The following is a 21,781-nucleotide window of genomic DNA, read 5'->3' as shown; positions in this document are numbered from 1 at the left end:
AGCTCATAGAAGAGCAACGTTGACTGAAATAACCACTCGTTACAACCGAGGTATGCAGCAAAGCATTTGTGAAGCCACGACACGCACAACCGTGAGGCGGATGGGCTACAACAGCAGAAGACCCCACCGGGTACCACTCATCTCCACTACAAATAGGAAAAAGAGGCTACAATTTGCACGAGCTCATCAAAATTAGACTGTTGAAGACTGGAAAAATGTTGCCTGGTCTGATGAGTCTCGATTTCTGTTGAGACATTCAAATGGTAGAGTCCGAATTTGGCGTAAACAGAGTGAGAACATGTATCCATCATGCCTTGTTACCACTGTGCAGGCTGGTGGTGGTGGTGTAATGGTGTGGGGGATGATTTCTGGGCACACTTTAGGCCCCTTAGTGCCAATTGGCCATCGTTTAAATGCCACGGGCTACCTGAGCATTGTTTCTGACCATGTCCATCCCTTCATGACCACCAAGTACCCATCCTCTGATGGCTACTTCCAGCAGGATAATGCACCATGTCACAAAGCTCGAATCATTTCAAATTGGTTTCTTGAACATGACAATGAGTTCACTGTACTAAAATGGCCCCCACAGTCACCAGATCTCAACCCAATAGAGCATCTTTGGGATGTGGTGGAACGGGAGCTTCGTGCCCTGGATGTGCATCCATCAAATCTCCATCAGCTGCAAGATGCTATCCTATCAATATGGGCCAACATTTCTAAAGAATGCTATCAGCACCTTGTTGAATCAATGCCACGTAGAATTAAGGCAGTTCTGAAGGCAAAAGGGGATCCAACACCGTATTAGTATGGTGTTCCTAATTATTCTTTAGGTGAGTGTAGATCGTAAAATGAGAAGTTGTGACACTCACTAATGTCATGTGTTAATAAGCTCTTCTCAGCCCGCTGTAACATGCACTGCTGGATGTAGGCACTTTTGCCCATGTGGAGACATAAGCCAGAAAATTCCCACATTTTGAAAATGATGTGAAGCATGGATGTGGTTCCAGAGAAAACTTAGTTTTAGTTTTGGCACTTTTTTTTTATTTTTTTAAGAAAACTCAGTGAAAATGGAACAAATTTTTTACTTAATTTTCTGGTCACTCCAATTACTTCCCAAACTATATAGATGAACTAAGCAAAATGTGAAAACTACTTCCAAATAGGGCATTCTGAGTTAAAAGGGTTTTCTGCAAATTCAACATTGATAACCTACCCTGATGATAGGTCATCAATATCTGATCGTTGGGGGTCCAACACCTGCCATTCCTGCTGATTAGCTGTTTTAAGAGGCCACGGCCAGTGACGTCACGTTCATTGGTCACATGGCCAAGTGAATGGACCTTGGTTGCAATGCCAACTACAGCCGTTATACAATGTACGGCACTATGCTTGCTATGCCACGGCCACAGAGTGTTGGGGGTGACGAGAGCTAGACCCCCATCAATCGGATATTGATGACCTATTCTGAAGATAGGCTATCAATATTGAACTTACAGAAAACCCTTTAGCAGAAGTGGCTCCACCCCCTCAACCCCATCTGTTAGCTAGCCCCAAGAGCTTCTCTCACTGTGAAGGACATAGCATGGACTGTAAATGAATTACAGCTCTTTGACTTCAGGCGGTACCATGTAATGCTTTATATCTCCTGGGCAGGCACTGCAGGAAGATTGTTGTTTTGCTGTTTTGTTTCTGCACAGATCACTTCTGACCTATGGGAGTAATACTAATGGACACCCTGTGATCTACTCCATGTGCCATTGAAACAAAAATACCCCCTTTAAATTCTTTGGATGGGTTTAAATATGCCAATACTTTTAGCTGAAAATGAGAGATTGTAAATTAGCAATAACTCAGATTACTGTTTTTATTTTTTACCACAGGATGTTTTTATATGTAAAATTGGTACTTTCTTCACCAGAAATCCCTATGTATAAAGAGTCGACTCGAACAAATTGTTTTCGTAATACAAAATGTTAGTTGGGGTCCACTTTCAGACCACAGTCTTTATGGTTAACCCAAGCTTACTTGTCATTGACTCTTTACCTTCTACTGCATCTTCTATCTCCATCGTGTCCCACAACCTACGTACTAGCTGAAGGTATCCCAATGACAGGATATTTAAAGTCTTGGGTCACAGCCTAAGTTACACGATAGTCTTCTTTGCCATTTTGTTCAGTTCCCTTGTTTTCCTTGGCACATACAGCCAGTGGAGAAAAAATGTTCTTTCACATTTATGCAGGTGTTTGCTTGAGCACAAGCGTCCTTTAGACGTGGGCCTGAATAATTTAGAAGCATCAGAGGAAAATTGTAGCATCAATAACATAGTGTTATCAGTCTCTGGCCCTGAGCATGACATTCCTGCAGTCCATCACTATTTTCTCCTATGAATAATTTAAAGCTGAATTGCTCTCCGTGTAGGACGGCCCTGCTGGGTTTGCTGGGAAATTAATTTTCCCTACTAAACGAGCGACAGGAAATCAATTAATCGCGTATTATTCTATAAGGAGACAAAGTAAGAGAAACATAGGGATAGACTATGGCAATAGATCAGCAAATGCTTTTATTGGCAGAGTGCTTCTCACCAACCTGAGTTCAACCAGGGCAGATGAGATTTATGTTTGTAGAACAAATTTAGTATTTTATGGTAGCCAGTGAATTTGGAAAGAGAAATCGACCAATCATGGATATGATGAGCTATGGAATAAATATGAATTAGGAAATAAGTTTGAGCAGAGGGAACAGTTATAAAGTATGTAGATTTTTAAATGTTAGTACATCAGGGTTGTACAACCTTTTCTGCTCTGAAGGCCACATTCCTGGCTACTTGTTCCAGAGATCACATTAAGGGGTGGTTCACACTGGGGATTTTTCCCATGGAATTTTGGCTTGGAAACTGTATCAAAATTCCTGCTGTGGACATTTGTGGGGTCATTTATCAAACTGGTGTAAAGTAGAACTAACTTAGTTGCCCATAGCAACCGACCAGATTCTACCTTTCATTTTTCGATGGAGCTGTCAAAAATTAAAGGTAGAATCTGATTGGTTGGTATGGGCCAGTTCTACTTTACACCAGTTTGATAAATTACCCCATTGGTGTTTTCAGAGAGAGGCATAGCTGCAGTTTGCTGCCTGGCAGTTAAAAGCCGGGACCGAGCCAAAAAGGGATATGTCCTTTCTTGATTCAGTGTGCAGACAGCCACCAGGTGAATAAAGCTAAGTCATGAGCGGGTCCACAGCATCTGAAGTGAACAACAGCGGCAGAAACTGCCAAATTATACGCAACGATAATGGTGTGAACTGGAATTAAAACTTAATCGACTACAGTACTTCAGATAAAACTAATACACTGTTGATGACTAAGTAATACTGTCTAAGATTTAGACAGTGTATGCACAGACCAGGTTAGAAGGACCAGAGCATGACACAGGGATTTCATTAGCACCAAAGTAGGAATCCCTGTGTCGTGCACCACGCCCTCAGTTCTTGCACAAGGCAAAGCACTATGGTGCAGATTTACTAATCCTTTCTATAATGTAGACAGTCTTAAGATGCAGAAAATTTATCTCAGTGGCTGATGCTGGATGATAAATTTTAAGCATGATTAGACTGTCTAATTGGATTACTATGACCAATATTTTGTGCCAAAATGTTGGAGCAGAAGTCCCATTCCTTTCTTGCTAAGCCATAAACTATGGGGAACTAGGTGAGTTATTCTTTTTGATGCAATTGATTCATAAATCTCTCTAAAACTAAGATATTCCAAATTGAACATTTTAAGCCAAATTCTAGGCACAATCATGTTAGTAAATATGGGATTTATGTTGCTTAAAATAGAAAGTTTTTTGCTGAAATGTCCCTATAGCAGTAGCAGTCAGCCAAACTTGCCAATTTTGTAGAATACGGTCAACCATCTTTTGTGTATGGGTCCTCCTGACTATTACCTGACAATTGATGTGAGGGGAAAGAAGGATTGAGCATGTTAAATTTCAATGCCCAATCCTATTGTTCTTCTCAGGAAAGATAAACTGCCACCAGAGAGTTTATTCCTCTCCCCCTATTGACATCACATTCACTTTTGGTCGAGATGGGCGAGTGTATGAAGAAGTCAGCGAAATATACATTTAGCTGTCAGATTAAAAAAAATGATGGACACCTAAAGGCCATGCTGTCTTCAAGGTTATTAAGCCTTCAACATTACTTCCTCCTTGGTGATATGAGTATGCTGTGTTCTAGGAAACAGAGTATTTCTTACAAATATTGGTTATCGTTTCCATGTATATGGAAAAGATACAGTGGGGCAAAAAAGTATTTAGTCAGCCACCAATTTTGCAAGTTCTCCCACTTAAAAAGACGAGAGAGGCCAGTAATTTTCACCATAGGTATACCTCAACTATGAGAGACATAATGAGAAACAAAATCCAGAAAATCACATTGTCTGATTTTTTTAACAATTTATTTTCAAATTATGGTGGAAAATAAGTATTTGGTCAATAACAAAAGTTCATCTCAATACTTTGTTCTATATCCTTTGTTGGCAATGACAGAGGTCAAATGTTTTCTGTAAGTCTTCACAAGGTTTTCACACACTGTTGCTGGTATTTGCCCATTCTTCCATGCAGATCTCCTCTACAGCAGTGATGTTTTGGGGCTGTCGCTGGGCAACATGGACTTTCAACTCCCTCCAAAGGTTTTCTATGGGGTTGAGATCTAGAGACTGGCTAGGCCACTCTAGGACCTTGAAATGCTTCTTACGAAGCTTCTCCTTCGTTGCCCCGGTGGTGTGTTTGGGATCATTGTCACGCTGAAAGACCCAGCCACGTTTTATCTTCAATGCCCTTGCTGATGGAAGAAGGTTTTCACTCAAAATCTCACAATACATGGCCCCATTCATTCTTTCCTTTACAGTCCAAAAGCATGATGTTTCCACCCTCATGCTTCACAGTAGGTATGGTGTTCTTTGTATGCAACTCAGCATTCTTTCTCCTCCAAACACGACGAGTTGATTTTTTACCAAAAAGTTCTACTTTGGTTTCATCTGACCATATGACATTCTCCCAATCCTATTCTGGATCACCCAAATGCTCTCTAGCAAACTTCAGACGGGCCCGGACATGTACTGGCTTAAGCAGGGGGAGACGTCTGGCACTGCAGGATTTGAGTCTCTGGCGGCGTAGTGTGTTACTGATGCTCGTCTTTGTTACTTTGGTCCCAGCTCTATGCAGGTTATTCACTAGGTCCCCCCGTTTGTTTCTTGGATTTTTGCTCACAGTTCTTGTGATCATTTTGACCCCATGGGGTGAGATCTTGCGTGGAGCCCCAGATCCAGGGAGATTATCAGTGGGCTTGTATGTCTTCCATTTTCTAATAATTGCTCCCACAGTTAATTTATTCACACCAAGCTGCTTGCCTATTGCAGATTCAGTCTTCCCAGCCTGGTGCAGGTCTACAATTTTGTTTCTGGTGTCCTTCGACAGCTCTTTGGTCTTGGCCATAGTGGAGTTTGGAGTGTGACTGTTGGAGGTTGTGGACAGGTGTCTTTTATACTGATAACAAGTTCAAACAGGTGCCATTAATACAGGTAATGAGTGGAGGACAGAGGATCCTCTTTAAGAAGTTGTTACAGGTCTGTGAGAGCCAGAAATCTTGCTTGTTTGTAAGTGACCAAATACTTATTTTACCGAGGAATTTACCAATTAATTCATTAGAAATCCTACAATGTGATTTCCTGTATTCCTTCCCCCCATTCTGTCTCTCATAGTTGAAGTGTACCTATGATGAAAATTACAGGCCTCTCTCATCTTTTTAAGGGGGAGAACTTGCACAATTGGTGGCTGACTAAATACTTTTTTGCCCCACTGTATGGAAAAGAAGTGAATTTGTTTTACTACTAAAAGTCTTGAGACTAGACTTACCCTAAGAAAGAATATATAAACCGAGAGTCAACATACCCAACGCAGTATGCCTTAGTTCAACAGAAGCTAGGTAACCACATACAGTACCTTTGACTTACCAATAGATAGAATGACTAAAAGTGTTCACAATTTATGTAATCATTTCATACAGACAAATAGCAAGGTTAGTTATGTATAAAAGACAATAAAGGAACCCAAGGTAGTTAATGGTAATTGGAGCAACCAAAAATTGTGTCAAATGCTAAGGGATGAATATACAGTATATACTGCTGTTTGCAACAACATCCTTCTCAGCTTTATCTTTATTTGTTTTATATGTAAAATTGGGAAAGGGGGAGTCAAAAAGTAAACAATATTAATCCTTGTAAAAACGTGTAGAAATCTGAGTCTCACTTCCTTCTGGGATTCGTGTCCCCACCTATCCCCTGGTTGAACTTGATGGACTTATGTCTTTTTTCAACTGTATCAACTATGAAACTATTTGGGTGTTGTTAGGGGCAGTGATAGGAAGTGTCTATGTAACTAGCTGGTGGGAGGAGCTATAAACTAGCTGGCTGTTGTTATGGGCAGTGATAGGGCAATATCTATGTAACTAGCTGGTGGGAGGAGCTATAAGCTAGCTGGGTGTTAAAGGAAGTGATAGGGGAGTGTCTATGTAACTAGATAGGTGGGAGGAGCTATAAACTAGCTGGACAATATTAGGGGTGGTGCTAAAGTTGTAGGAAGAAGTGCATTATGTGTTTGGTTAGATATAACAACAGGAAGTGCTGCATACAGGATGGAAACAAACCAGAGTGATTGGTTTACATTGTAAAAATGGGTTCAAGAATGGAGAAGATGTAAGCAAATGCATGAGCTTATCTGTTAAAAAACATAAAGTCCTAGAACACCCCTTTAGTGGTCTAATCTAGAAAATAATTTCTTGTTTTTATACATGACCATATGGATGGTCCTATTTTTGTTTTAAGAGATAGAGTGGGACTTGAAAGTTTGTGAACCCTACAGAATTATATATTTTTGCATAATTTTGACCTAAGACTACATCAGATTTTCATGCAAGTCCTAAAAGTAGATAAAGGTAACCAAATCATACACATAAGCCAACAATATTAGACTTAGATATTTACAAAATAATCCAATATTACATATCTGTGAGCTGTAAAGTAAATAAACCTTTGCTTTCAGTATCTGGTGTGACCGCCTTGTGCAGCAATAACTGCAACTAAATGTCTCCGGTAACTGTTAATTAGTCCTACCAAAACAGCCTCAACTCTGTTATGTTGGTGGTTTCCTACCATGAACTGCTCACTTCAGGTCCTTCCGCAACATTTCTATTAGATTAAGGTCAGGACTTTGACTTGGCCATTCCAAAACTAACTTTATTCTTCTTTAACCATTCTTTGGTATAACAACTTCTTTGCTTAGGGTTGTTGTGCTGTTGCATGACTCAAGTTCTCTTGAGATTCATCTTGCAGACAGATGTCCTGACATTTTCCTCCCATTTGCTTGTATAATTCATTATATGTTGTTTCATCAGTGATGGCAAGGTGCCCTGGCTCAGATGAAGCAAAACAGGCCCAAACCATGATACTACCACCACCATGTTCCACAGATGGGATGAGGTTTTTATGCTGGAATGTAGTGTTTTCCTTTCATAAAAAAATAACGTTATTTAAATCAAAAAGTTATATTTGGTCTCATCTGTCCAAACACATTCTTCTAATAGCATTCTGGCTTGTCCAGGTGATCTTTATCAAACTTCAGACAGGCAGGAATTTTCTTTTTAGAGAGCAGCAATCTCCTTGCAATTCTGCCATGGACACCATTGTTGTTTAGTGTCCACTGATTGTGGACCCACAAACACTGACATTAGCTAATGTGAGAAAGGCCTTTAGTTGTTTGGTTTTTTTGTTGTCATCTCATGGACTATTACATGCCTTGTTCTTGGCTTGATCTTTATTGGTCGACAACTCCTGAGGAGGGTGATAATGGTCTTGAATTTCTTCTATTTGTATGCAGTCTGTCTGATCGTGGATTGGTGGTCCAAACTCTTTAGAGATGGTTTTGTAACATTTTGTGTTTGGATGAGAGCTTGAATAAAGGCCACAGGCTCACTGCATGCAGTCAAACAGTACAACACTAATATGACATGTTTAGAATTACCTGTTTTTGTCCTACTGTTGCTTCCTCTCAATGTCAGATCACTGTTTCCAAAGGCTGTAAAATGCATAAAGTTCTTGATGTTATGATGACAATTAGTGTTGAGTGAAGCGACGCACCTGAAGCAGAATTTGGCCCGAAGTTTAGGAAAACGTTTATTCTCAACGATTCCGAATTGCCTTGTGCTTCATGGTAACCAATCAGTTTTCCTAAAATGGCGGCCGCACATGTTAGAAATCTAAACTAAGTATAGAGGAGACAAACCTGGGAATGCAAGATCACCCATAATGCCGTGCAGCCAGCCAATCCGCAGATTGCCATCCCTTGTGATGTCACAGCCCTATAAAACCCTCACCCACACGGTCTCTGCCATTGTCCTGTGAGCTGAGTGTAGGGAGAGACGTAGCAAGTGCTCATGCGCTAGGTACACTGTTGCTGAAAATGATTAATGGAAGAATATTGGAGAGGGAGACTGCAGGGAGACTGCAGGTATATGGTAGAGACAGTGCAGGGAGAATGCAGGGAGACTTATACTGCGTCAGTTTTATTTATTTATTCCTACATCAGCTGTAAATGTAATTCTATACCAATAAGATGGAAGCCTTGATTTTTCCTACTGCCAGCGTGCCAACCAATATCATCCAGTCTGCACCCCTTGGGGGGCAGGTCTCAATGATGACCATCTTCATCTTTTTCTTCCAAATCATCCTTTAAAGTCTCCATGTCCTAGAAAAGTCAGCAAGATGCAGAGAGAAGAGGAGCTGGATGTTCCTGATGACATATTCTCATCGATATTAGATGATGTGGAAAAGGAGGAAAAGCAGATGACAGAAGAAGGGCTACCACCTGTAGGGCAGGAGAGTGCTGGGGTGGGAGAAGTGGGTATGCCAGAGCTGATTAATATTCTGTGTTTACTGTTAACCTGCAGGAGATTGCAGGCCAGGACACCAATAATTAGCATATTGCCCCTGACCTAACCAACCAAACCCCATACCAGCAACAGCCCCTGTTTAAAAGTGCATTAAAGGTGCCGTACGGCCATTAACAAAGAAGACCGACTTCATTGTCGACACCTTTAATAATGAAGACCAACTATACAGTGCAGTCTTTATTATTAAATTAAAGGCTGCTGCGGGCTAATTGGCCATGCAGATCTTCACCGCAGCATGGCCGTAACCGGCCCGTAGCACGGCTTTTCCGTGTGGCCATACCCTAAGGGAGTGTGGCCTGGGTATATCTGATTTATAGCAATCTGTGAAGAATTAATTCGGAACAAATCAAATTTCTTGGCGAACATAGACAAAGTTGCCAAATCGAATTTTTAAACACTCTAATGACAGTCTCAACAAAAAATAATAACACAGGGATAGGGGTCACTAGTGTAGGTGGCCCCGACTAGTGGATAAACATACAGAGGCACCACTAGTCACTTGTCAAACCGAACATATTTAATATACATTTAGTGGGTCATTTATCAAACTGGTGTAAAGTAGAACTGGCTTAGTTGCCCATAGCAACCAATTAGAGTCCACCTTTCATTTACCAAAGGAGCTGTCCAAAATGAAAGGTTGAATCTGATTGGGATATGATTTCCTCATTAGGCACGGGTTCATCAGAGGACAATGTGAAATGCCATACATACATTTGTATACAATACACATTACAAAAACATATATATGAAATAAGTATGTAAACCTTGATAGAGGTCGCTTTTATTGGTGGTACAGGGTATCAAGAATCAGATGTTTTTGAAAAAGTCTATTGGATTTATGCTGAAAAACGAGGTGACCTCTATTCCTGTTTTATTATTTTTTGTTGAGATTGTCATCATTACATCAAGAACTACAGTATATACAGTTTACTCCCTTTGGGGATCAGCGATCTGTTGTAAAAGTTATGATCAGTGATTTGTGCGTTCTCTCAGTGTGTCAACTGTGGGCTTGGGTGGCATACTACAGCTCTCACCTCATATTGCTGACATCTATTCCTTGCGGGACTCCTCCACTATATTTCCTTGGTTCTACCTTCTTGTGCATTTTATCTTATACTTCCACACTGCTGAGCCTCTCCTATTATTTGCCAGCTGCAGCCACCTATAACACCTTGGAAGCGAGCATGCTCAACCTGCAAGCTGATGTTGGACTACTAGATGTAATACTAGGCAGTGAGCTATAAACATATTTTAGACCAGTAAGTGGCGAATGATTATGTGGGAAACTACTGAAAAGATTTAATAACTATACCTTTTGGGTTTTTACTTTATACTGCACACTTTCAATAGAAGTCAGTTTTTTCTACTGGAATACCCTTTAGGTTACAACATCCAGATCTTCTTACAGCTGATGTTACTTGATCCAAGCAGCTTTGTTGAATTATTGGTGAATAATTTACAAGGTCAGTTGATTGCGAGTTTGCAACACACCTCTCATCGATTTTAGGTTATTTCTTAAATTGTGACTGTATCCTACACAGTATAAGACCTCACACACATAGTACAGAGCCTGTACAGCAACACCCACTCCCTACAGTTCCATACTTTAGAGCGACCTAGTGTCTATGGCAACATAACATTATGGGGAATATCTATGTAATATGGCATCCAATGGAATATGACAGTGAAATTAAAGGCATAATGGAGGAACAATAGTAGCCTATAGACCTATTCACATATAAATACAACTTGGGACTGATACAGAGCTGTAACATGACCACGTGCTTGAGCCTTGGGCTCGTATGTATCTACCCTACCCTCGTCAATACATCAAACATTCCATTGTGAATAACATGAAAATCTATAGGTTCACACTGTCGCATGACACCATGGGCTGACATTTAAAAGTGACTTGCTGCCATAAACTGTCAGTAACACAATAGTCGTGACATACCATGCCATGTGAAGAGGACTACTGTAGTAAAGGGCAATTGTATATGATGACTTTTAGGGGTTAATAGGTCAAGCCACATTGTCCCGTTGATTAATGACCATACTTATTAGCAATCCATCAAGCGGTCAGTCATTCACTTCTTTGTCATGTATGATCTGAATGAGGAGCGCATAGTCTCTGCTTACAAATAGTTTATTATAAAAGCTATGGGCTGACATAAGGAATTAGGAACAACATGGTAAAGGTCAAGATCCTTCAAACTTCACTCATTCTGACAGAATCAATTTTAGGAGACTTTTGTGAAAATAATTCAAGATTCACAACATTTTAAATGTCCCCTTTCAGGGGCACATGATGAAAAAACTCAGAAATGATCAAATATTGAACTGATTTACAATGTAAATGACTTTTTTTTTTTTTTTTTTTTATAATTGGTAAAAATATGTAAATGTATTTTTGGGCTCTTGGGGCCTGTGCCTGTTCCTTGGCAAGATCATTGTGGCAGGGCCCATGCAAGAGTGAAAGTTGATTAAAGGGGTATTCCATTATTTTTTTGTGATAAAGAGTTATACAGATAAGTTTTGCTTGCTTTTTAAGATCTGTATTTGCTGGTATTCAATAAGAATCTTTATTGTTTCTTTTCAAGGGATACTAATCTGCCCTGATCATGTGGTGATCACAAATGACCAATTATAAGACACAGCTCAGACAACAGCCCAACTGTAGTACTCATATGGTACTACAAATGTTTATAGTTTGTATTGTTTTATACTGTTATGTATTTTTTATGCTTGGCTGTATCTACCAGTAGGGAATGGATGGAAAAAGGCTGGCAAGGAACAGGGCTAACCACTCTGTTCCTCCCCTCTTGGTAGAACTGAGCTAGCCCTGCTTCCTGCCAAGAGGGTGAGTTCCTGTTGAGAAAAAGAGGAGAGGAAGCACACGTCAGAGTTCTTGCTCCTGTAAAGTATTCTCCAGAGAGAGAACTAAAGTCATCCTCAGGCAAATACTTGAAAGAAATCAGACAGCAGAGTTAACAGCTGAATACCCGCATTAAAGACACTGCTGTAAGGTTAGGGACTACAGCTCAGACACCCATCACCCAGAATACTACTAAGCCAGTTAAAGCTAAAGTCTAGGCCTGATAGTGGATATCTACACTCACAAGGGTTAAATTGCAGCCATCATAAGTGCAGAGATTCCACTTAGAATTTGCTGCTATTGAATGTACCCAAAGTTATTCTTTGCATTTAGTAAAAGGGACTTTTATGCATTATCTTCTGGCCTCATTCTTCAAAACTACATTTCCACTGCACCTGATTCCCAGGGAACAATGGCCTGAGGGAAAACATTGTGATACAACACTTCATCAGGGACATTACCACTCCTATCCTCTGCACCATCATCTCAGGGGCTCGCTGCACAACAAGTGCAACAAGCCATACAGCTGTGTGTTTACCACATGTCCTAACCTGGTGTTTTAATTATTGAAAGGTTCTATTAAACTACAGCAAGCAGAGATCTTGAAAACCATGATAAATTCATACATAAAGTAGAAAAAAACAACAACTTTTAGATGCTAAAACGGTTCTTATGAAAATCAAAGACACCGTCCAGAATGATGACATCCCCTGGCGCTGACCTGTCTGCGGTTCCCATGACGTCACAGGGGTCTGTTCCATGTCTTCAAGCATTATTTCCAGACCTGACTGTTTAACTCTGTCCATGATTTATGACTTTTCTTATCCTCCCATACATTTTCTTCTGCATCAGTATGTTTAACACTTGTCACAGATGTTTTTTAAGTGTGATATAGTCTCCACTTTCTGCCAAGAGCTAAGTGGGGGCTGAGGGGTCTTCTGTGTGCATGACTTGGAGGAGAGGACATTCCTGTTTGAAAGACTGCAGACTGCTAATTGCTTTCCATTCCTGGTAACTGGTTATCTGTTACGAGCTAAGACAGTAAGGACCTATCAGCCCTATCATCCATTACTTCTACCTTGGCATTTCATCCAAATAAAGATAGCGAGGGGTTTCATATTCCTAGCAAGACAAATGATTGTGGTGCCAGGGAATGAATAATTTGTGTATAGGAAGAACTCTTTAACATGCTATTAAAACATTCATGCCCGCCACCATTAAACAGCACAGGGTTTGGATCGTTCTTTGTGTGGCTCAGTGATTAGAAGGAATCTGGGTTCTTCTCCCGTGGATTCACAGCTCATTGACTAATGGCCTTGCTAGTTATCACCTTTGAAAGCAGCAGTCATAAAGCTGTTCTAGACCAGGTGCCATTGTTGGCCCTGCCAGTTTCTGGACGTGTGGTGTGTTTTGCAGATAAAGCATCCAGGCCCAGGTGTGCACCGCGGGCACCTGCGCGTAGATGTGTGTAAGCTCATCCATAACTCTGACGGGACCTGAGCTTAACGCTCAGATGATACACATGAGAGGCTGCCATGTACACGGGGTGACCATATGTTACTGGCTCATTCCAGGATGCAAAATAGCATTAGCTAGCATTAACTTGTATAGCGCTGGACCATAGACAGTTTGTCCCCCAAACTGGCTTATATCTGCGGCTGGCTTATGTCTGCATCACGAATTAAAGTGAACAGGTGTCTGAGGCGGTCTTTCTGCTACGAAGGTGCATACAGCGTGCAATGTGTTGACACTGCAGTAGATAATGAGATCATGGTTTGGGCCAAGGTAGAACTGAAGCTCACTGCATGTAGAACAGAATAATACTATATCTGTCTGGGTACAATGAAAAGATATGTGAAAACAGTGGAAAAACTATACTATATGCATTTTATGTAGGGGTTTTATGACCTCATATATTTAGATTGGTGGTTGGAGCCCCCAAGGTCAAAAAGGTATGTTGTCTACAGGAGAACTAGAAATAGAACATTAAAGAAAAATAGCTAAATTATTATGAGTATTCCAATGCATGTTTTCAATTAGCAGGATGCGCAAAGGTGTAAACCTTTGATGGGCCAAGATGATGGGTAGGCGAGGGTAGGTGTCCACCTAAGGCGCCACCTCTCTACCCATAATGGGAGGCACAATCATGGCTGCATTTGTGGCCATTAAGCCTCATAGGCCTCAGTCTGCTGAACCTGAGTCAGTGGAACGGCGCAAGAGGTCGCAATTACATCACGGTGACTGATGCCAGGTCTCCTGTGATCACTGGTATACTAAAGAATACACAAGCAATGCTCTTGTAGGTGTAACTTGAAAATTCTTAGTCCCAATGCAAAGTCTGTAGCAGGGTCCTGATGTGTCATTTATACTACCATCTTCTTATGTGGCAGAGGGACATTTTAGACCCTCTTGCATCTAGGCATGAAGGCCTGGATGCAACCGATACTATACCTCTGATAGGTATTCCAACTCCTTCAATGATAACGAGTGTGCGAACATGACAACTATAAAATGCGTTTAAATACACAAAAAACTTTTTTTTCTAGAGCATGCACCCTAGGACACAACTCTCTTAGAAAATTTGATAAAATGACTACAAATATCCCAGATTTTGCAGGAAGTCTGAGGTGGTCTAAACTCCACCTCCTGTCTCATCATTGGTTCAGGCTGCTGCTCTGCCTTATGACACAGCAGCTCTGCCTTTTCTGATTGGCTGCTGTTTATAAAAATAAGCCTATCTCTAGTTCACCGGGAAGTCAGTGCGTAGAGAGCCGATTGTGACTACATACATAATAGCAAGAGCAGAAGCAGAATTCTTATAAAGTTACCACTAGAAAACCATTAGTGAGTAAAAGATGAACATCACTGCCACATACAGTACTATGTATACTAAATAAAATCAGCCTCAAGCTGGCCATACACATTGAATTAAAGGGGTTTTCCGATCTTGGAGTTTTATGGCATTTATCTCAGCTGAGCGTGCATGTGTACTGGAGGAATAGCTGTTGACTGAATGACAGATCTACTTTATATAGCCAGCTTTAGTATGGAAAAGCCTGGGGCTTGAGAGCGTAAAGCTACAACCCTGCCTGTGGTAACTACAATTGGAAGGTGAGATACAGAATGAATCATAAAGAGTGGGGTGCGTAGGACATGGACCCTAAGGGCCTTAGGGAAAGAGAAAGGCGCAAGAAAGCAAACAAATTATTTCATTTTCTTCTGACCTCAAGTGTCATGCTTGATATATTGGTCTTAATACGCCTAGTGGGGTCAGAGGTTGGCAGTGGGGAGGAGGCAGAGCGAGTGGAGACGTTACTTAGCACTTCTTCAGGAAATTGAGCCCTGGAATTCTAATTGATTCGGCCCACACAGGATGTGAATGTAGAAACAAGCACAGTCTTATCAAGTCAGCAGAGAAGAATTTAAGGCCCTTGTCAGCAACGTGTTGGGGATATGTGTATATAAAGTATTTATATATGTTGCTTCATATCAGGCATGAGTGGGAGGTTGAGGCGTGGCAGCTCTCAGATGATTTAATCCTTGAGCCAACATCTGAGATGTTTCCTTATGACTTACACCAGCATTTAAGCTCTCTGAAGAGTAAAGGGAAGAAGCTATTACTTTTGGTTGAACCGCAGCATTCTCTAAGCAAGCCTTCACAAACCAGATCCTGTTCTTGTGTACAGCAGAGGTCCTCAGCCTGAGGGCCACATTCATATAAAGTATAACAAATACTATTGAACTACATATCTCCTAAATGAGAGCATTATAGATCATCCGTAGGGTTTGTTAAAACATGGCACATGTACATGACTAAAAAACAAGTGTGTTCATCTACATATAGCTTTTATTCCCCCAGAGTTTTTCTTCTGGGTAGCTTTTCCACCCAAAATACTTTATGGTTCACTGTATATGTATATATAGTGGGTTTTGTGACTTGTTTTGCCTCAATTATGTGCAGAGTGACAGAAAATATGACACAAAACCAGCACATGTAATTTCACACTAAAAGTGATAAAAAGTGGGATGGTTTTAGGGTGTGGCACCTCCTTTCTCTTACACTGTGCTGATGTCTATTAGAGAAGTCAGCAGTCTCGCACTACCACTTCCCCCATATTGTAGGTGGATAGAAGCAGTAGTCTGAAAATAATAGCACATTTACGTATTTATTGTTTCTCATAAATTAGGTACTTCTGGTTAAAGGGGTTGTTTATTCCAGAAGAACCCTTTTCTTTGTGTGTTCATCTAATGAAGTCAATCCATGGAGCAAGCGGAATTGCTTGCAATGGACCTCCAAATTGACCATGAACGTTGACTCATGACTGACCACAGGGTTCAGTTTATTGGAAGTGGAGACATAAGCAACAGAGTTGTCCAGTTTGGAGATAGCACTTAAAGGGGTTGTTAATGATTTTAATATTGATGGCCAATCCTCAGGATAGTCCATCCACTTCCAATCAGTCCAACATCCTCTAGCCCCACCAATAAACTGTTTCATTGTAGCTCTGCCAATATGATCTGTAATTTTTCAATGGGTTTGCTCCACCTGCAGCAGAGTTTCTTCTGCAGTAGTCATACTCCCTACATTTTCCCTCTCCATGTTAGTTAAGTGGAGCAAGTCCTGTGAGACATTACAATTGATTTGCAAGCACAGCAGGAATCTGATGAAAACAGGAAGTGCTGCATGTAAATATCCTGCCAGGATGCAGTGATGTTAAGAACAAAGGAAGGAAAGAGTGTCAGGAAAAACAGGTATATGAGGGCAAAATATGCAGTGTTTGCTGTATTCTGGGCAAATAAATAAAAATGTCATTATGGGTTCATAAATTATATTTGCAGCCACTTACTTTTATTGCTCAAACACAGAAATTTAGCAAATAGTCTTGATTATTAAAACCCTACCATTTGGTGTATGCCGTTCTTATACAGAATGACTTATATGTCTTACTGGTGATTTCAAACAAATTCTGTGTGTATCCTACAGTCATGTATCAATTACACTGCTCCTCTCACCCTGTGTGTACTGGGGCTAGCGCTCAGTGAACTGCAGAGGGCGTGGCATTTGGAGAGAGAGCAGAGCCTCTAGGTGTAACGGCAACGCCCCCATTGCTCTTAGAGGCTCATTTGCAGGGGTCGAGTGGAGGGGGAACGCATGGGAACGGCGTTCCTGCACTTTTTTCATGGCAGGAACGCCGTTCCCTTTCAGCCTCAAGCCAGGAGAACACAGCTGAATCAGATTCACAGGGGGAGACGGAGCGCACTGTGCAGGGCAGGTTAAGGGAGGAGGGGCGGCTTCAGTTGAGAGGAAGCTGTCTGTGCGGTGCCGCTGCCTGCGACTCCTCTCATGGCGCCCCGCCCCCTAATGACATCATCTCCTTCACTACGAGATCATTTAGAATGTCTTTTAGAAAAGTTTGTCCTGGGATTCGAACTCACGACCTCTACACATCAGAGGAAGGCATTTACCCTCACAGCCATGAAAGCCGTCTAGGTAAATGCTTAAAAAAAAAAATATAAGACTTCTAATTATACCTAGTGTACTGATATCTAGTGTACAACCATACACATGACAGCTGCCCACTGTGTATGGATGTAGCAGAGCTGGGTGCTGGGTGTGTTGGGGCAGCTGTCATGTGTATGGTTGTACACTAGGTATCAGTACACTAGGTATAAGTAGAAGTCTTTTTTTTTTTTTTAAACAGCTACCTTGACAGCTTTTATGGCTGTGAGGGTAAATGCCTTGCCTCTGATGTGTAGAGGTCATGAGTTCGAATCCCAGGACAAACTTTTCTAAAAGTGTTTTTTTTTTTTTATAAGACTTCTACTGATACCTAGTTTACTGATACCAAGTGTACAACCATACACATGACAGCTGCCCACTGTGTATGGATGTAGCAGAGCTGGGTGCTGGGTGTGTTGGGGCAGCTGTCATGTGTATGGTTGTACACTAGGTATCAGTACACTAGGTATAAGTAGAAGTCTTAGTTTTTTTTTTTTAAGCAACTACCTCAACAGCTTTTATGGCTGTGAGGGTAAATGCCTTGCCTGTAATGTGTAGAGGTCATGAGTTCGAATCCCAGGACAAACTAAAAGTGTTTTTTTTTCTTTTTCTGATACTTCTACTGATACCTTGTGTACTGATACCTAGTGTACAACCATACACATGACAGCTGCCCCAACACACCCAGCTCTGCTACATCCATACACAGTGGGCAAAGTTACCTACAGTAGAAGTCTTATATATATATTTTTTTAAGTAGCAAGCTAGACAGCTTTCATAGCTGTGAGGGCATATGCCTTGCTTCTGCTGTGTAGAGGTCATGAGATCGAATCCCAGGACAAACTTTTCTAAAAGTGCTATTTTTTTAATTTATTTTTTAGTCCGCAGCGACACAAATTACAGCATGCTAGATTTTCTGTGCTTTTTTATTTTTTGGAGGGGGGGGGGGGGGGTTGCAGTGGATCTTGGGTGAGTTCCCACACTTTTTTTCCCAGGACTTGACCCCTGCTCATTTGCATATATTAAAACATACTTTTTCTCAGCAATGCGAGCACATATGGACCTGGGACCAACACAGATGCCCTCAGTCGCCAAGCGCACATGCAATAGGTCAGCCAGTTTCATAGGTACAAAGCTGGCTTTAATAATTTAAACATGTGTGGAAATATCCTTTAAATATAAAGCATAGACATGTAAATATCAACATTATCAAGCTTATCAAAAAGATGGTGTACAGCATTGAGGCTGACAATTGCTTGGGATCAGCAGTGGGGAAGGAGGAGTGCCATAATTTGTTTGCCCTTTCCTGAAACATACACTCAAAGAATTAGTTCTTCGCTAAGTGCTGAGCGCAGGAGCCCAGCACAGCAGAGCATTATACCTACTAAATGGGTACAATTGGAGTCAATGGAATAGGACCTTGTTCTGGTTAATGCATAAAATGGGCTCCCTGCCAGCTCCCTCCTCAGGGGTGATATAAGGTTGCTTCAGACTTTAAATCTTGACATAGTACCTAGGCAGCACAACAGTTTTAATAGCTTGTTACACAAAAGCTTCAACCTCTTCTCTTAGCTGCCAGCTCTTCCAGTCACTCAAACAAACTATTGAAAAAAATAATAATGTAAAAGCCTATCAGACTCATGTTGGTTAATGCATTTCATCAGGCATTAATGTGGTGCCTGGTCTACTGCAGATAGCATTCTTTGACATACTCATCCTCCCCTTGCTTGCATTTTAATCCTTGGAGTTTATTGGTATAAGAGGGGGTACATTGATTGTTAATTTCATTAGTTTTAAGGCTATATTATTGAGTGGCTCTTTTCACACCAGTTTTTTTTTCGGTTAAGCTTTGTTCACATGACTGTTTTGTCCCACATTTAACACATACACATAACGTACAATTTAAAAGGATGCCTTAGACGTATGCCGTATGTAGTGTCCTGAGATAGACTGCATTAAAAGCTTTAATATCATTGTATGTCATGTATTATGTGCATGTACTACAAATCCCATAAGGTTGTATAGGGATTAGGAGATCCCATTTGGCTAGACAGGGCTGGCTCCACCCAAGGTTGTACCTAGCCTTTCTGCTGCCTGAGGCAAAAACTGAAATGGCACCCCCCATGCCAATTTCTTAACCTAACCCCTTTGCCATAATAAAAATTGCTCATTGCCCATGGCCCTTCCGCTGCTCCCCTCTTGCCCCTACCTGGTGCTGCCTGAGGCGATTGCCTCACCTGACCTCATTGGTGGTGCACTACTGGCTCCATCCTTCCTCTCTAGGAGGAATATTCTGGAGTTAATGGCTGACTGCTGAGGAGAGAACACCTCAGAGCAGTAAGGAGCATCTCCTGTAGGGATATTGTCATGGGTGGCCAAATAGCAGCAATTTTGTCACAGTTTTTTTATGGGGTTCACTGGGTAAATAACATGATAACTTTATTCTGCAGGTTGATACTATTATGACACAATCAAGTTCATATAGTTTTGTATGCTTTATTATTTTTGTATCATTGTCTTGTTTGTTTTTTGTCGCCTGGATGTATTTCTGGAGCGTAATAATATTACAGGCTATAGCTACTAGAGAGGGGTCATTGATCCAGGGAGTTATTCTGATTGCCTGATTGGAGTCAGGAAGGAAAGTGGGGGAAATTGGCTTCTACCTCACAGGTTTTTATTTGCCTTCCTCTGGATCAACTTGCAGGATAACAGGCCAAACTGGATGGACAAATATCTTTTTTCAGCCTTATATACTATGTTACTATTATCATTTTAGACTCGTAAAATTTTATTTTTCAGTTTAGGTAGCTTTGTAAGAGCTTGTTTTTTTTGTAACATTTTGGGGTATATATTACTTTTTGATTGCTTTTTATTCCTTTTTTTGGGAGATAAGGTGTCCAAAAACAGGAATTTCAGCATTCTTTTTTCATTTTTTTTTTATTGCATTAACCATACAGAATAAGTAACATGATCATGATTTTATAGATTGGGTCATTGCTGACAATTTTGTGCAGTTTATTTTTTCCCAAAAGTAAAGGTTTGGATAAGGTGGAAAGAATATTTTCTTTTTACTTGAAAATTATATATTTTTTTAAACTTTTAACGCTCTGACTTCTGGCAAAGTTTAATGGAAATAATCAGCACCCTACAATTGCATTGTTAGTTGCCAATGACTAGACTGAAGAAGCCACAGCTTAGATGCTGCAGTTGCTTTTGACCACTTGCAGCCAAAGGGTTAACCTGCAAGGATCAAACAACTGTCCCAGATAATTGCTGAGCACACGCCATTCACTCAACTTTATGTTGGATTGTGCTAAATCACTTGCAATCACAACGTAGAGTTATGTCACTTAGTGGGAAGAGGTTAATAAACAAATCCGCTTGACCCCAGGACTTTTTATTCTCCTGTTATTATCTTATGTGAATCAGTCATCTGTATTTTCAGATAGAATTTAGGAATGATCATTAATACGTAAAAATGAGGGCAATCAGTTTCTTTTCTGCTGTAGATTGCTATCATCTTGGAATTTTGTTTGATCATGGGCTTAAAGCTGGACACAGGGTCGCTGGCAAATCACGTCTAAAAATATGACTAAAAATGTATTGCTAAGTGCTATCATTTATGATGAAGAGCCAGACTGAATAATACTATCTTGATTGAAATGTATGCCACTGAACTGAGAATAATCACGTGGATAGTCTTGGCAATGTCAGACAGACAGGTGCTAATTATGGCCCATCATGTGCTAGACTCGTCAGAACTCATCCAGTACAGAAACTTTCATGCTGGTTTGTATGTACAATAATGCTAATATGAAACTGCACAATTTTATTTCGCATATACAAAAGTGTGAAGATTATTTCTAGAGATGAGCAAATTTTTCAAAAATTCGATTCGCCGGTTCGACGAATTGTTTAAGAAAAAATTGGTTCAATCAAAATAAATTTGCGCGAATTACGTAGAAAAAATGCTATTTCGTGGCTGCAGAGAGGTACGTAGAACGCTGTGCCTTGCAGTAACACACATAGGGAGTCTGCTTTGGTAGTGAAATAATACTGTGAGTCTGTATGACATGCAGATGAAAGGGGTCGCTCTTAGAATCACTGTATACTTCACTTATTTGGGCAATCACGGAGCCAAAACTTACCAAATAACTCAACTATGAACTCAGCTTTACAGGTTGATGTTAGCTCCAAGAAGAAGTGCACTTCTTTTACACGGTCAGCAGCTAATTGCACATATATGTCTACAGAACCTGTTCTATTAAACGCTTATACAAGCAGAGACCCCCGACAGAACGGAGAGGGTGTCAGCAGTAAGCTTGAGTGGATGTCACTGATAATTTTGCCCTTCCTATGATCCGTCAGAACAATAACCCACAAAAAAAGGATCCTGTCTG

Source organism: Bufo gargarizans, chromosome 2 (assembly GCF_014858855.1).
Source record: "Bufo gargarizans isolate SCDJY-AF-19 chromosome 2, ASM1485885v1, whole genome shotgun sequence".
NCBI lineage: Eukaryota > Metazoa > Chordata > Amphibia > Anura > Bufonidae > Bufo > Bufo gargarizans.
This window is presented reverse-complemented; position numbering follows the sequence as displayed.